The following is a 15,115-nucleotide window of genomic DNA, read 5'->3' as shown; positions in this document are numbered from 1 at the left end:
AAGAAGAAGAAGAAGAAGAAGAAGAAGAAGAAGAAGAAGAAGAAGAAGAAGAAGAAGAAGAAGAAGAAGAAGAAGAAGGTAGCAGGAGGGGAATAATGAAGGGGGGGAAATCGGAGGGGAAGACGAACCATGAGAGACTATGGACTTTGAAAAACAAACTGAGGGTTCTAGAGGGGAGGGGTTGGGAGGATGGGTTAGCCTGGTGATGGGTATTAAAGAGGGCATGTTCTGCATGGAGCACTGGGTGTTATACACAAACAGTGAATCATGGAACACTACATCAAAAACTAATGAGGTAATGTATGGTGATTAACATAATAATAAAAAATAAATAAAAAAATAAAAAAATTCTCATACTCAAGATGTGTGTGTGTGGTTTTATTTTTATTTATTTTTTTTTTTTGACTGCCATCATGTTTTGGAGTTTTGCTAGTTGAGTCCTTCAGTAAAGAGATACTGAAATTACATATATTATTAAATTGGGGGCACATATAATAGAGCAGAATATTTTATGGTAAAGGCTCTGAAAAATAGGAATGGAGGAAAACAGAATTGGGCAGTGAATGCCTTTATACCTTGAGATCATATTAATCTGCTCAGCAAAGGTACCATCTAGATCTTGTGATAGTCTTTGAGTCATTTTTTTCAGGATATATTTGGTCAGTGATCAGAATAGTGAATAAAAAAAAATAATAGACTATTCCTGAGTTCTTCAGAATCCTAAAGCTTGTAGTTTTTCATGACTCAAAACAGATTGTCATATTATCTCTGATCTGCTATACTGGTTGTTGGTTGAGATGGGGAGGTTTCAGAGGCTTCCATTTCATCTTTCCCACTATAATTGTTTTTACCCCACAATCTAGCACGAATGTGAGAATTTCTACAATTACCAAGTGTCATTATGAATTATACATTTGGAAACCCAGAAGGTCCACTCTAAGGACAGTTTAGTCGAGACTCTATTCATTACCTGGTCTCTGTATGATCTCCTTCTAACAAAGGAGGGACAATAGGGAGAAGATCATGGTACCTTTGGTCTTCAGAAGTATCCAGGGACGCCTGGGTGGCTCAGTCGGTTAAGCGGCTGCCCTGGGCTCAGGTCATGATCCCAGGGTCCTGGGATCTAGTCCCACATCGGGCTCCTTGCTCGGCAGGGAGCCTGCTTCTCCCTCTGCCTGCCTCTCCCCCTGCTTGTGTTCTGTCTCTCTCTCTGAGAAATAAATAAATAAAATCTTAAAAAAAAAAAAAAAAAAGAAGTATCCATTCATATGTCCCTGGCCCACACATGAAAAGTTCTAGGTTTTCTTTCTCTCTTTTTTTTTTATTTTTTTTCATCTTATTTATTTATTTATTTATTTTTATTTTATTCTTATGTTAATCCCCATACATTACATCATTAGTTTTAGATGAAGTGTTCCATGATTCATTGTTTGTGCACAACACCCAGTGCTCCATGTAGAATGTGCCCTCCTCAATACCCACCACCAGGCTAACCCATCCTCCCACCCCCCTCCCCTCTAGAACCCTCAGTTTGTTTTTCAGAGTCTATCGTCTCTCATGGTTCGTCTACCCCTCCGATTTCCCCCGCTTCATTCTTCCCCTCCCGCTACCTTCTTCTTCTTCTTTTTTTTTTTTTTTCTTAACATATATTGCATTATTTGTTTCAGAGGTACAGATCTGATATTCAACGGTCTTGCACAATTCACAGCGCTTACCAGAGCACACACCCTCCCCAGTGTCATCACCCAGTCACCCCATCCCTCCCATCTCTCTTTTTTTTAAAAGATTTTATTTATTTATTTGACAGAGAGAGACACAACACAAGCAGGAGGAGTGGGAGAGGGAGAAACAGGCTCCCTGCAGAGCAGGGAGCCCGACGCGGGGCTCGATTCCAGGACCCTGGGACTATGACCTGAGCCCAAGGCAGACGCTTAACGACTGAGCCACCCAGGTGCCCCGAAGTTCTAGGTTTTCTAACTAGGGCACTGAGCTTGGTATTACAGACCTGCATGGCCTGACGATTCAATAATTTTTAAAGTTCAAGGACTCCAACTAATGAATTTTGGGTTTGGTTTTTGTATTTTTTTTCTATTCCATTTCAAAAGATAAGGGCCCTTTACAAGCCACTACAGAGACCCTTTGCATTTCACTCTTAGTTGCCAGTTGGTGGTTAACTGCCTCTACTCTTTCACTATCTCTCTATAGCACATAGATGAAATTTAATAATAATCAACCAAGCCCATTGTTCTTGTATATTTTATTCTCCACCTTTTACTTTTCAAATGACCAAATCATTGTTAAACACTGGCTACATAACCAAATCAACCCAGATGAAAGTCTCAAAAATTGGCCTTCTACCAGGGATTATTCATGCTCCTCACATCTTACAGTATCAGGTGTTCATCGCCAGCCAGATGGTGAGAGAGCCAGTCCTAAATCTTCATCTTACCAGCTATATGCTTGGCTATTCCTTATTTCAGCTGTATTAGTTTGGCTCTCTGGGAAGCAGAAAATGAGAGACAGTTAGGAGTGTCGGATGACAGATTGTAGCTGCACTGGTGGTAAACAAAGCATAATGTATAAACTTGTTGAATCACTATGTTGTACACCTAAAACTAATGCAACATTGTGTATCAACTATACTTCAATAAAAAAGGTTGGTATTCCAGAAACCTGTACAAACTTCTCTCTGTTAACTCATGAACAAGTAAATGTAGGATACTATATACAAATATATTTATTATGTGGCTGTGCTAAATTATAGGAAAAATGCTCATATATATATATTTTTAAAGAACCTGAACAACTAAGGAAAATTGAATGCTAGAAAACAAGACATAAATCCTTTTTTCCACCTTATTTTAGTTAAAGTGATGAACCCTTAAGACATAAGGATAAGCATTTATACGGTTCATCTTTCAAAGGAGCCAAAGTATGAGTAGCTCTAAATCAATAAATAAATAAAAATAAATAAATAAATGGAATTTAAGAAACAAAACAAATGAACATAGGGGAAGGGAAAGAAAAATAAAATAAGATGAAAATTGAGAGGGAGGCAAACCGTAAGAGATACTGAACTCTAGGAAACAAATTGAGGGTTGTTGGAGGGGTGGTAGGTGAGAGGAAGGGATATTTGGGTGATGGGCATTAAGGAGGGCACTGGATATAATGAGCACTGGGTGTTATATGCAACTGATAAATCACTAAATTCTACCTCTGAAACTAATAAAAAAAGGAAAAAAAGAAAAATAAATAAATAAATATAAATAAAAGAATGTCAGCATTTTATTATAAAAGATAAAAAGGAGAGGAGAAATAATTATGTAGGAAAAGCTTTCAGACTGAAACCTTAAAGGAAAGTGGGAGGCCAGTGGGATTGGTTAAGGAGACTCACCAACTGTGTACAGATTTGACAAAATCTTCATAAAACCAATGGAGAATTCTAAAGTAAAATTGGCTCTTATAGAGTCCTAAATTTAGCAGAAATGACCAGTTAGGTACTGGAACCCTTACCCTAAACTATCATCAGGGCTGTCCTGGAAAGGTGAGGTAGATCTTGAAAATACTGCACCTGGAGATAATCCACTATTTTCATTCCTTGCAGCTGAACAAATTCTTTCTTAAAGGGAGATGTAAGCAGCACGCCATTATATTTATCACAACAATACACAATCTAAATGCAGGTAGTATAAACTTGGCCACTTAAATACTTTTTCATTTTGTTTTGATTTGATTTTTAAGGGAAATAGTTTTCAAAATACAAAGATTACATTATTTTCTATATATTAATGAATATACACTGTAGAAAAGTCATAAGGTAAGGAAGGTTATACTATAACAGAACTTCTCTTTCATATGTCAATGGCCAGAATTTCTTTCCGTAGAAGCTACTACAATTATTTTTCATGGACCCTTTCAGAGCAATTCTATGCACATAAAAGCATTTGTATGTATGCATGAAGAAACAAAAGCAATTGGCTTGTGATCCACTCTTCACTCAATTACTGGAATTTGCTCCTGGTAAAAGAAAGAAGGCAGGGAGCCTGATCAATATCCATGTAAGCATACCGATCGTTGACCTACGAGTGGAGGGAATGATGGTAATGGCTAGAAATAAAGTCCATATCTAGGAAATGCTTTTAGCACCTACTTTATAATTGCTGATGGTAAGCAAACTTTCAATCTATGGATTTATGAGGAATATATCCTCATTGAATGTAAAGTAAGCTACATAACTTTCTGTGGGTATTGGCAGAGATATCTCGTCATCTAGATGCTTCTCTATGTATGAGGCAACTCATGTACCTCATTAGAGATCTCTTCCACTCTAGTCAAGACAGTCTATGTGCACTGATGAAAGGGAGGACAAGGGGAGACCTAAGCCTGATTTACAACTGTCTCTTGATATCTTACAATCTTAAAAATTTTAGTAAAATGGGTAAGAGCCTTAATTCACAAAAGTTTCATTTGACAATCCAATTCTTTGTTAGTTCAATATTTATTTTGTGAATTTTCATATTGTTCAGATTCTTTAATAAATTATTTTGAAGAAATTTCCAAATATTGTGCCATCAGTGAATCTCATTCATTTTTATATTTCTACATTATTTGATATTATGATTATAGGAAATTTCATAGGGTTGGCAGGTTTTTGGAGTATTTAATCTCTTCCATTAATGTCTTGCAAACTCCAGTAGGCAAGTATCTTTCTGTCATATTAATTATAAATTCTAGTAAGTCTTGATTTCTTATTGTGTAAATATTCAAGCTTTGTTTGTCAATATCATCATGGCTATTTTCAGTATTTTGTATTCCAGTATAAATTTTAGAATCAACTTGTCATTTTCCACAAAAATTCTGTTGGTATTTTGAGAGATATTCCACTGAATCTATAATTTAATTGATTGAATTGACATCTTTGTAATACTGAGTAATCAATAAAAATCAAATATCTCAATTGATTGAATTTTTTCAAGAATATACTTAATGTTTTACTGAAGTTATTTACATCTTTCATTAGCTATGTTGCTGATGTTTTGTTTTCTTCTCCTAAATTACCTATAAATTCACTCCTGCATTGTTGCTAGTATTTAGAAATACAGGATGTTGTTTTGTTTTGTTTTTGCATATTAACTTGTATCTCTCAGCCTTAATTGAGTCACTTATTTACTCATTATTTCAAATAGTTTGGTGAATTCTACATTTACACAAGTATGTTATCTGAAAAATTGAGCATTTTAATTTTCCTTCCCATCTGTGTATCTAATTTAATTTATTTTTGATTCTTTATTTCACTAGATAAGACCTCTAGTATACTTTTGCAAACTAAATATTGAATAATACTTTAGAATATTTATCTATAATCTTATGAATATTAATTATCTTATCCTACTGTCTAGGTGAAAATAGTGCTCTTGCCAGTTTAAGGGTGAGAAAATAAGGCTCAGTGAATTACTCTCACTTTCCCAAAGTTAAACTATTCATATCTGTGCAAATCGGTACTAGAAACCCAACTAACTCATTGTAATTCTTAGGATTTTCCTTTTTCTACTTGTATCACAATCATCTAATTTCAAATTTAGTTGGAAGTACCTTTTCTTCTAACATTGTTAGGATAAGTTTCCTTTTAATATTCTGACTGAGAATCCCCTGAACTAATAAGGTTATGGAAAAACAGGTTCTCATACCAAAGGCTATAACTGGAGTGGCCACATTTGAATCTTCACTTCTCAAAATTTGTATATGTTCAGACTTACCTCAATAATACTTCATATGTGTACATGTAATGATTACCCTGGTGAAATTTTATGTAACATTTCTATTTGGAAGTTCTCTAATGGTAATATTAACAACTATGCTTCATAAGGTTGGAAATTGCCAGTCCTAAATCTGGTATGTATAGGCCACATCAATATCCCTTTCAACTGTCTATTTCAATGTTTTATGTCTAATATTAATTACCAAATGTCAAAAAGTCCATCTAATTTTTACTGTATATAGAATATTTATAAATAGAATTTATAATTATGTTAATAATTATGAAAAATAATAAAATGCAATTTAAATAAAATTGACACACTTCCATGTAATGTCTGAGCATATTTTTAACTACCTGCATGAGCCTTGTAAGCCATTTTTGATGCTTTATGTGGAAATGATTATAGAGGCCATTTGATGTTATTAAATTGCATGAAAAAAACCTACATTTCTCTAGTTGATGAATCTTACCCTTGAGTTTCATTTTATTAAACTATAATTATTAGATCCTCTAATATTCATACAGGAAGAGCCTGTATCAAATTTTGAGCTTAAAACTAAGCAGCAAGAAGATGAAGTGTAATGGGACAGAGAACTAAAATAGCTGTAGGAGTTCCTTTTCAAAAGTATCAAACCATTTAATATCCAAAGCTACAGGCATAAAAATGAAGTTGGATATAGATGCTTTATCATGCATATTGAAGTTGACTTTCTAAAAAGTATGATCCTCAATTTTTAAACTTTCAAAATATTCTATTTTATACATTAAATTTACCTCAAGATAGGATATATTTTTTTTCCTTTTTAGCAATTGAAGTGGCTGGTGTCTGATGCTCCTTCATATTATTCCTCATTTAGAACTGAACTCCTTATGCACTATTTAGGTACCCTCAATAGGCTCAGTGTGGTAAGGGATATTTTCATTGTTGAGACCAGATAAGTTACAGTTCATTGCCTATTCAGGTTCCAAGATAAATTGCACACAGATCCATAAAGACCTGTCAATATGACATTGACACTAACATCCAGAGGGATTATAGAGGTAATAAGGTTAAACACTAGAAAACTCTCATCTGTTCATCAGTTAATAGATATTAATGCATATTAAGTGAATATTATTTGTCAAACTTTATTCTGGACACAGACGATATAGAGATGAGTGTTTTGGCCTTAAGGAATTACATATTTAAAAAAAAGACAGATATCAACCATCCATACATAAAAAATAAGATAGTTCCTTGTTCTTATAAGTGCTAAGAATAAGCATATAAGACGATGTGAGGAAGCATGACGGATGAGGAATCTTCCTTTAGCCAGTGTGGTCAGGAAAATTAAAGCCTCAAATTATAAGGAGGCAGCAGTGAAAATATCTTGGAGACGAATGTTCCAAGCAGGAGAAACACAACAGGAAAGGAACCTAGTTAAGAACGGACTTGAAATCCTGGAGGACTATAAGCCATCTCACCAGTGTGGCCTTTTACCCTAGTTTCATTTCAGAGTTCAAATGTTTTCCAGATTATATTCATTCATTAAGAAATAAATTTTATAATAATCAAACTAAATGTATAGCTGAATGATACATAAAATAATAACCTATGAAAGTTCCCTATAATCATATACTAAAAGACTCAGGTCTTTTTATTTAATGCCCATTTTTGAAAGAATTGATATATTTTCCTTTTTTTTTTTAAATGAAGTTCTGATATTGTAGGGAGATTCAAGACATTTGGCCATTCCTGCTGGAAAGCATATACAGAATATAAAGAAGGAAACCATATAAAATGAACACCAAATGTATGTATCCATATTACTGTAAGGGCCTTATTTTGTCTATTTGTCACAACAAATATGTGATTAATGTTGTTTTGCTTATTTTCTATCAAGGAAGCTGGTTGACAGAGGGAATACAACCCAGTTAACAGCTAGGTGGGGCTTTCTTGTAGAGATACACATTCAACACTAATCCAAAGTGTGTGGCCTCTAATTTACACTATTGCCTGAAAAAGAGATGTGGAAGGAGGGAAGGCACTCATTCCATTACCCTAAAGATGTTCTACTGTTGATTCATATTGTTGAATTGTTTACTTTTACTTCTTTTTTAGGCTTTTCCTTTATAAGAATTTAGAAGCAACACTGTGAATATGACACTTACCTGAAAGAAAAATGACCAAGTCCGTTGAGAATAACCTGATAATGTATTCATGAATTCCAAATTCAACTTTCAGGATGAAATTCTCTGGTTATTGAAGAATGCCAATTTCTGAAGTGAGTCTTACTTTATGTGGGAGTGTGGATCTCTTAAATTTATGACAAATTCAATATTTTGTTGAAAACTTGAAAGTAATAAAACACAATAAAAATGTATCTTTTACCTTATTCTAGGTTCAGAAAGTTTCAGAATCTCGACTATATCTTTATTATAAAAGCAAGCAGGTGAATCTGAATATACTATAAACACTGAGTCCCTAACTATAACACAAAGCATGTCAAATAAGTGTTTAATATACTCAATGGATAAACAAACAAAAATGAATAAACAGCTATAGGGATATAATAAATTATGTTGGTTCATATTTAATGCCAAACACTGGAATTTGAAATTGCTAATTAAAGACATTAGTGAATGTCAATACAGCAATATTTTAATGACTCCAAGATAATCCCACAGCAATCAATTTAGATCAGAATGAGTTTATTGTAAAGTGCCAAAGGTGTAAAAAGTGCTTCCTTTGCATTATAAAACAACAATTTCTCAAATGAGTAATGTCTAGTCAAAATTTAACTAGATAATTACTTAATTTGCATTTATTAAGAAAATATAATAACTGGGAGAAAACTCTTTGGGAAATGACCTAAGAGTTAATAGTTGACTTAGATAAACAGTATTGCCTTAATTTCTGAATACACAAACATATTAATAATAGTAACATATCAGAACAACAGCAAAAACAACAAAACCCAATAATAACAACAAGTAACATGATATTTATTTGACAGAAAGCCGGTGTCAATTTCATACTTGGTGGAGAGGTACTTTGTCTGGTGGGTTAAATAAGAATACAAGCTTCAGTTTTGTTTGTTTGTTTGTTTAATGTCTGGTTTTCCTAGACGCAGGGAAGCATGTCTAATTTATTTCTGCACTTACATAAGTGGAGATAAAAATAAATACCTTCATGAAATTTGTTTGTTTCCATATTATTCCAAAAGGATCTAAACCTTGTGCACTCCCTTCGTGATATTGCAAGCAAAAAAAGCCTGAAAAAGACTCACACTTAAGATCAAATATTCCTCTTTCATTTAATAAGTGGTCTAATCTAACTAATGGGGCTCTTTTGGACCATGGTGCTGGCAGCAGGAGATTTTTTTTTTTTTTAAGATTTTATTTATTTATTTGAGACAGAGAGAATACACATGAGAGGGGGGAGGGTCAGAGGCAGAAGAAGCAGGCTCCCTGCTGAGCAGGGAGCCCGATGCGGGACTCGATCCCGGGACTCCAGGATCATGACCTGAGCCGAAGGCAGTCGCTTAACCAACTGAGCCACCCAGGCGCCCAGCGGGAGATTCTTATTAACAACAAAGTGGAGAACTGTAACAACCTTCAGAGCTGGGCTGAGAGGTGATTTGGAGTTCAAATAGGTTGGAGGAGTATCTAAAGTTTTGTGACAATAAAGGCACCAAGAGCAAATGTTGAAGCTGATAAAGAGAATCAAGAATTAGAAAAATATGGAGGTAAAATGTAATAGATTTCAAAATGAATGACAGAATTTGCAGCTCTTTTCATCAAGAAGTACTATTTTCTCACCCTTTGAATCAAAGCTCGCTTTGTTATTTGGTTTGACCCATAGAATATAGCATAAATTACATTGTGCCAGTCCAGAGCATACAAGAGGCTTTGCAGATTTTGCTTTCATGCCTTATAATTCTACTGCTATGTGAACCAGCCCCAAATGGTCTGTGATACATCACAGTCACCTCCATCACTTCAGTAGAAAGCTTGCCATTGCCCAACATGTGTAAGTGACCATCTGGAACAAGACATTCACCAGTAAAACTTTCAACTTTTTACAGAGATATGAATGAATAGGCTTATATCTACAATCGCAGCCCAGACCAGAAGAAAATAGGAGAATTATTAGCTGACTAACTAGTTTTAAGACACTAAGGAATCATGAAGAAACAGATAATGTGAATAGTCCAATAACAAGGAGGCAGATTGAATCAGTAATTAAAAATCTCCCAACAAAGAAAAGCCCAGGAGCAGATGGCTTCCATGCTGAATTTTATCAAACATTTGAAGAATTATTGCCAATCTCTTTCAAACTCTTCCAAAAATTTGAAAGAGGGAAACACTCCCAAACTTATTTTATGAGGCCAGCATTACCCTGATACCCCAGCCACATAAGGACACTACAAGAAAATTATAGACTAATATCCTTGATGAATATAGATGTAAAATTTCTCAGCAAAATATTAGCTAAACAAATTCAACAGTACATTAAAAGAATCATACACCATGATCAAGTGGGATTTATCCCTGGATCTAAAAATGGTTCAAAATACACAAATCAATGAATGCGATACACCATATTCATAGAATGAAAGATAAAAATCATGTGATCATCTCAATATTTGCAGAAAAAGCATTTGACAAAATTCAAATCCTTTCATGATAAACAGTATCAACAAATTGGCTATAAAAGGAATGAACTTCAATATGATTAAGGCCATATATAGAAAGACTACAGCTAACATCATACTCCATGATGGTGAAAGTTTGACAGTTCTCTTCGAAGATCAGGAACAAGACAAGGGTGCCACTTTCACCACTTTCATGTAATATAATATATGATACAATTTTTATGATATATAACATGATATATTGCATATAATAATACAACATATATATTTTTCTTTCATATCATACAATATTTTATTAATATAAAATATAATCTAATATATAGTATAGAATACATGATATATAACATATTATATATCAATATAAAAGTTATTTTTGTGGGGATATTCATAAGAGGAATTTCTGAATCTTAACTTTATAAACTAACATATTTCAATAAATACGAGTATAGATATATTTAAAGCAATTCAGAATATCTCCTATCAAAATCTTACTTGAAGAAAAAAATTGCTTAGCAATTAGTGGTCCCTTTGTTATTAATTTTGTAAAACTGAATGTTTTATAGTTGATATGCAGCTATTCATAACAACAGTTTCAGGTAAAACACAACTTGTAAACAACATTCCTACATCCTTTGGAAAAAAACATAGTGTAAGCGACTTGAGAGAACTTTTACCCATTCGTTCATTTGTTTATGGATTCTTTCATCAAAAATTTCTCCTTGCCTCAAGTGACTTAAACACCATGTTGACAGACCCTGCTCTGAAGGTGCTTTTGATATAATGGATCAGAGACACACGCCTTTGTAATATGAGAATAATTGATTCAAGAATAAAAGCACAAAGAAATAGTATTTTTTATCTCGGCTTGATGGCAAAAATAATTCATAGAGGAAGTGACACTTGATTTGAGTTTAAACTGCATCGTTTTTCATATCAATAGATTGGGAGAGGACTTTCCAAACAGGAAACAGTTTTACAAGGTCTTGCTTCCATAGAAAACCTTTAAATATAATATTTTAAAGAGTGTCTCCACCAAGTGATCTATGCAAATTTTTTTCATTTACTGTTTAAAATATATGTTATTTAAAATAGATATTGGTAAATATATGAAGTGAAAAATGATTTCTCGGGCATCTGGGTGGCTCAGTCGTTAAGCGTCTGCCTTCGGCTCAGGTCATGATCCCGGGGTCCTGGGATCGAGTCCCGCATCGGGCTCCCTGCTCAGCGGGAAGCCTGCTTCTCCCTCTCCCACTCCCTCTGCTTGTGTTCCTGCTCTCTCTATCTCTCTCTCTGTCAAATAAATAAATAAAATCTTAAAAAAAAAAAAGAAAGAAAAAAGAAAAAAAAAGAAAAATGATTTCTGACTTAAAGAAGCATGAACATAAGCTAGAAAAACTCTTTATATTAATTTTGAGACAGAGAAGGTGAGAGAGAGAGAGGAAATGAATCCACAAAAATCTCAGGTACAGAAGAGTTATGTTCAGTAGATTTGAGATATAGTCACAATTCTATTATATGTCAGTAAAACATATATAAACCATGTTTTAAAAAATGAAACAACACACAGACACAAACACACAAAAATACTCTAATGTCCCAGTTGAATAAGATAAACTTCAAGTATCTTCTTGCTTTAGCACTGACTTTTTAAAGTGTTTTTGTGTAAAATCAAAAACAAATACATATATACATGCAAGTACATATATATTTACTTTCATATGCAAATGCAAACATATATCCTATACATAATCATATGTACATGTAGATACACATGTACAAACAAAAGGAGTAAAAGCAGTGCTATATACAGAAAAATCTGAAATTTCTAATAGCTTAAAACATAATCTTTTTCTCTGTCTGGTGATTCGTTGTTAGATTTCCTAAAATTTAAGTTAAATGCAAACTTGCTGTTTGCCAAACAATGTAGACATAAGGAGAGGAAAATATTCATGGCTCACAGGGAAAATAATTATAATTATAATCCACATGCCTGCAGTTGTGATAACAAAACCTGGCTTTAAAAATGTTTAGCTCTAGAATCCTAATGGGCACCAAAGGGGGGCTCAAACATCTTTCTATTGTTTTCTTATTTGCATACATTGGTGAGGCATTGTTTGTCTGATCCTGTGTATTTCTTTTCTTTATGAGGCTGTATATTTTTGTGTTTGTGTATGCATTTGTGAGTCTATTTATTTCTTGCTTTCCATTTATTTTTACTATTGTAATCATAACTCTTTTTCCTCCCCTTTTAAACTATTTTTCTTTTTACTTTAATAGCTTTCTAAATCATGTTCTTTCCACGTAATTAGCCATAGTATTCAATTGAAATAAGCCCCCCCTTTTTTTTATTTGGCAAAAAAGAGATGGTATTTGTTGATCCTATTATTGAAGAATAAATGAGCCATATGTTTTATATAACTCTTTGAAATATACTTGCGTTTTATAAATAGGGATCTTTATTTTGTGAAGGCTCACTGGTCCTCAATGGAAATAAAAACTACAACATGGTAAAATAAATATTGGTGACATAGACCTGGCAACATAACATTTTATTATAAAACATCTATAGAATTTTCACACATCAGACATTCTTTCTTTTTTTTTATAAAGATTTTATTTATTTATTTGAGAGAGAGAGAATGAGAGACAGAGAGCATGAGAGGGAGGAGGGTCAGAGGGAGAAGCAGACTCCCTGCCAAGCAGGGAGCCCGATGCGGGACTCGATCCCGGGACTCCAGGATCGTGACCTGAGCCGAAGGCAGTCGCCCAACCAACTGAGCCACCCAGGCACCCCAGACATTATTTCTAAGATCAGCATTTAGAAGCTCAATGTTACATACTAACAGTACAGATATGTTTATTTTTATTTGTTTGCCACATTTATTGGAATTTAATTAAAATATAAGAAGAGAGCATATATTTTAACTGTAAGTTTATGACTCCTGACATAGGTATATATCTTTAAAACTATAACCACAGTAAAAAAAAATAGGCATAAACTATTCCTAAATATTTTGTAGTACCATTTTGTAATCTCTCCCAATATTACACCTAGTATTTCCTAAATTTTATACAATTAGAAACTCATAGCAGGTACTGTTTTTCGCTCATCCTCTTTCATGAACCATACCTATCTTGAAATTGATCCATACTCTAGAATGTACTAATCATGCATTTCTTTGTACTGTTGAATAGTAGTCTGTTGCATGTATATTTCAAGTTTTTATCCACTCATCCCTTGATGGCCATTTGGTTAATTCCAGTCTTGCCCATGACAAATAAAGCTTCTGTGAACATTAATGTACAATGTTTTATGAGTATATACCTTCATTTATCTTGAGTAAATAAATATCTGAGTAAAATTTCTAGAACATAATAGATACATACTTAAATTATTAAGAAATTGCCAACTTATTTTCCAATATGTCTTACCAGTTTACATCCTTATTAGTAGTTGGTCATAATGAAGTGTCCCTTTCATATATTGTTGGATTGGACTTGATAAAATTATATGTATTCTTTTTGCCTCTCTCTTCATAAGATTTATTGATTTAGAATTTTGTTTATATGTATGTATATATTTTGTATTAAGGTAGTGTTGACCTCATACAACGACTTCTCCTTCTCAGGAAGTTGTTATTGTTTTTTTTTTTAGAGTTCATATATATTTTTTTTTCCTTAATATTTGATAAAATTTACCAGTTGCTTCCTTTGGCCTAAAGGACTTCCTTTAACCTTTTAATAGCACCGATCTGCTGGTGACAAAATCACTCAACCTTCATATTACTGAAAATGTCTGTATTTCACCATCATTTTTAAAAGTGATTTTTTTCTTCCAGATCAAGAAACATTAATCTCTCCTTGAAATTTGCTGATCTGGCTTGCACATCCCCCTATTCCAGTATCAGTCAAAAAATTAAAAATAAGTATATCTAAAGGAAAACAGCAATGTTCAAAGACTCAAGTTATCTCCAGTAAGTTAATATATGTCTGGAATTTAATTTTTTATGAAAGGAGGCAAATGAAAATATGACTTGTTTATTGACTGACAATATTAAAAAGCAGAAATAGACCCACAAAGATTTCAAATGGTACAGATATTCTACAGTGATTTAAAGTAAGTATGCTGGGCGCCTGGGTGGCTCAGTTGGTTGAGCGACTGCCTTCGGCCCAGGTCATGATCCTGGAGTCCCGGGATCGAGTCCCGCATCGGGCTCCCTGCTCGGCAGGGAGTCTGCTTCTCCCTCTGACCCTCCTCCCTCTCATGCTCACTGTCCCTCATTCTCTCTCTCTCAAATAAATAAATAAAATCTTAAAAAAAAAAAATAAAGTAAGTATGCTTACAATGATTTTGACAAAGAATTAAAATATAAAAACAGAAAATTTCTAGAACTAAATATAATAATAATAATAATAATAAAGGTTTTAAAAACTAAAGACAGAAAATATCTTAAATGCAACTACAGAAAAATACATATCACCTTTACAGGACAGTTAATGTCACTTTTTTTTTTTTTTATTCTGATTTTGAGGAAAATGTAGTTCTACTATAGCCAAATGGAAAACCAATATGAAACAGTTAAATTTCTTCACAAAATATAGGGGAAAATAACATTATTTTTTGGTCTATGAATAATTATAATCATTTTGCTATTTCTTAATACAATTTTGTTTCTAAACAGTGGTATTTATTTTTGTTCACATTGAACTTATAATTAGT

The sequence above is a fragment of the Mirounga leonina genome, unplaced genomic scaffold (assembly GCF_011800145.1).
Source record: "Mirounga leonina isolate KUSES-001 unplaced genomic scaffold, KU_Mleo_1.0 Mir_95, whole genome shotgun sequence".
In the NCBI taxonomy this organism is placed as follows: Eukaryota; Metazoa; Chordata; class Mammalia; order Carnivora; family Phocidae; genus Mirounga; species Mirounga leonina.
Note: the sequence above shows the minus strand (reverse complement) of the source record.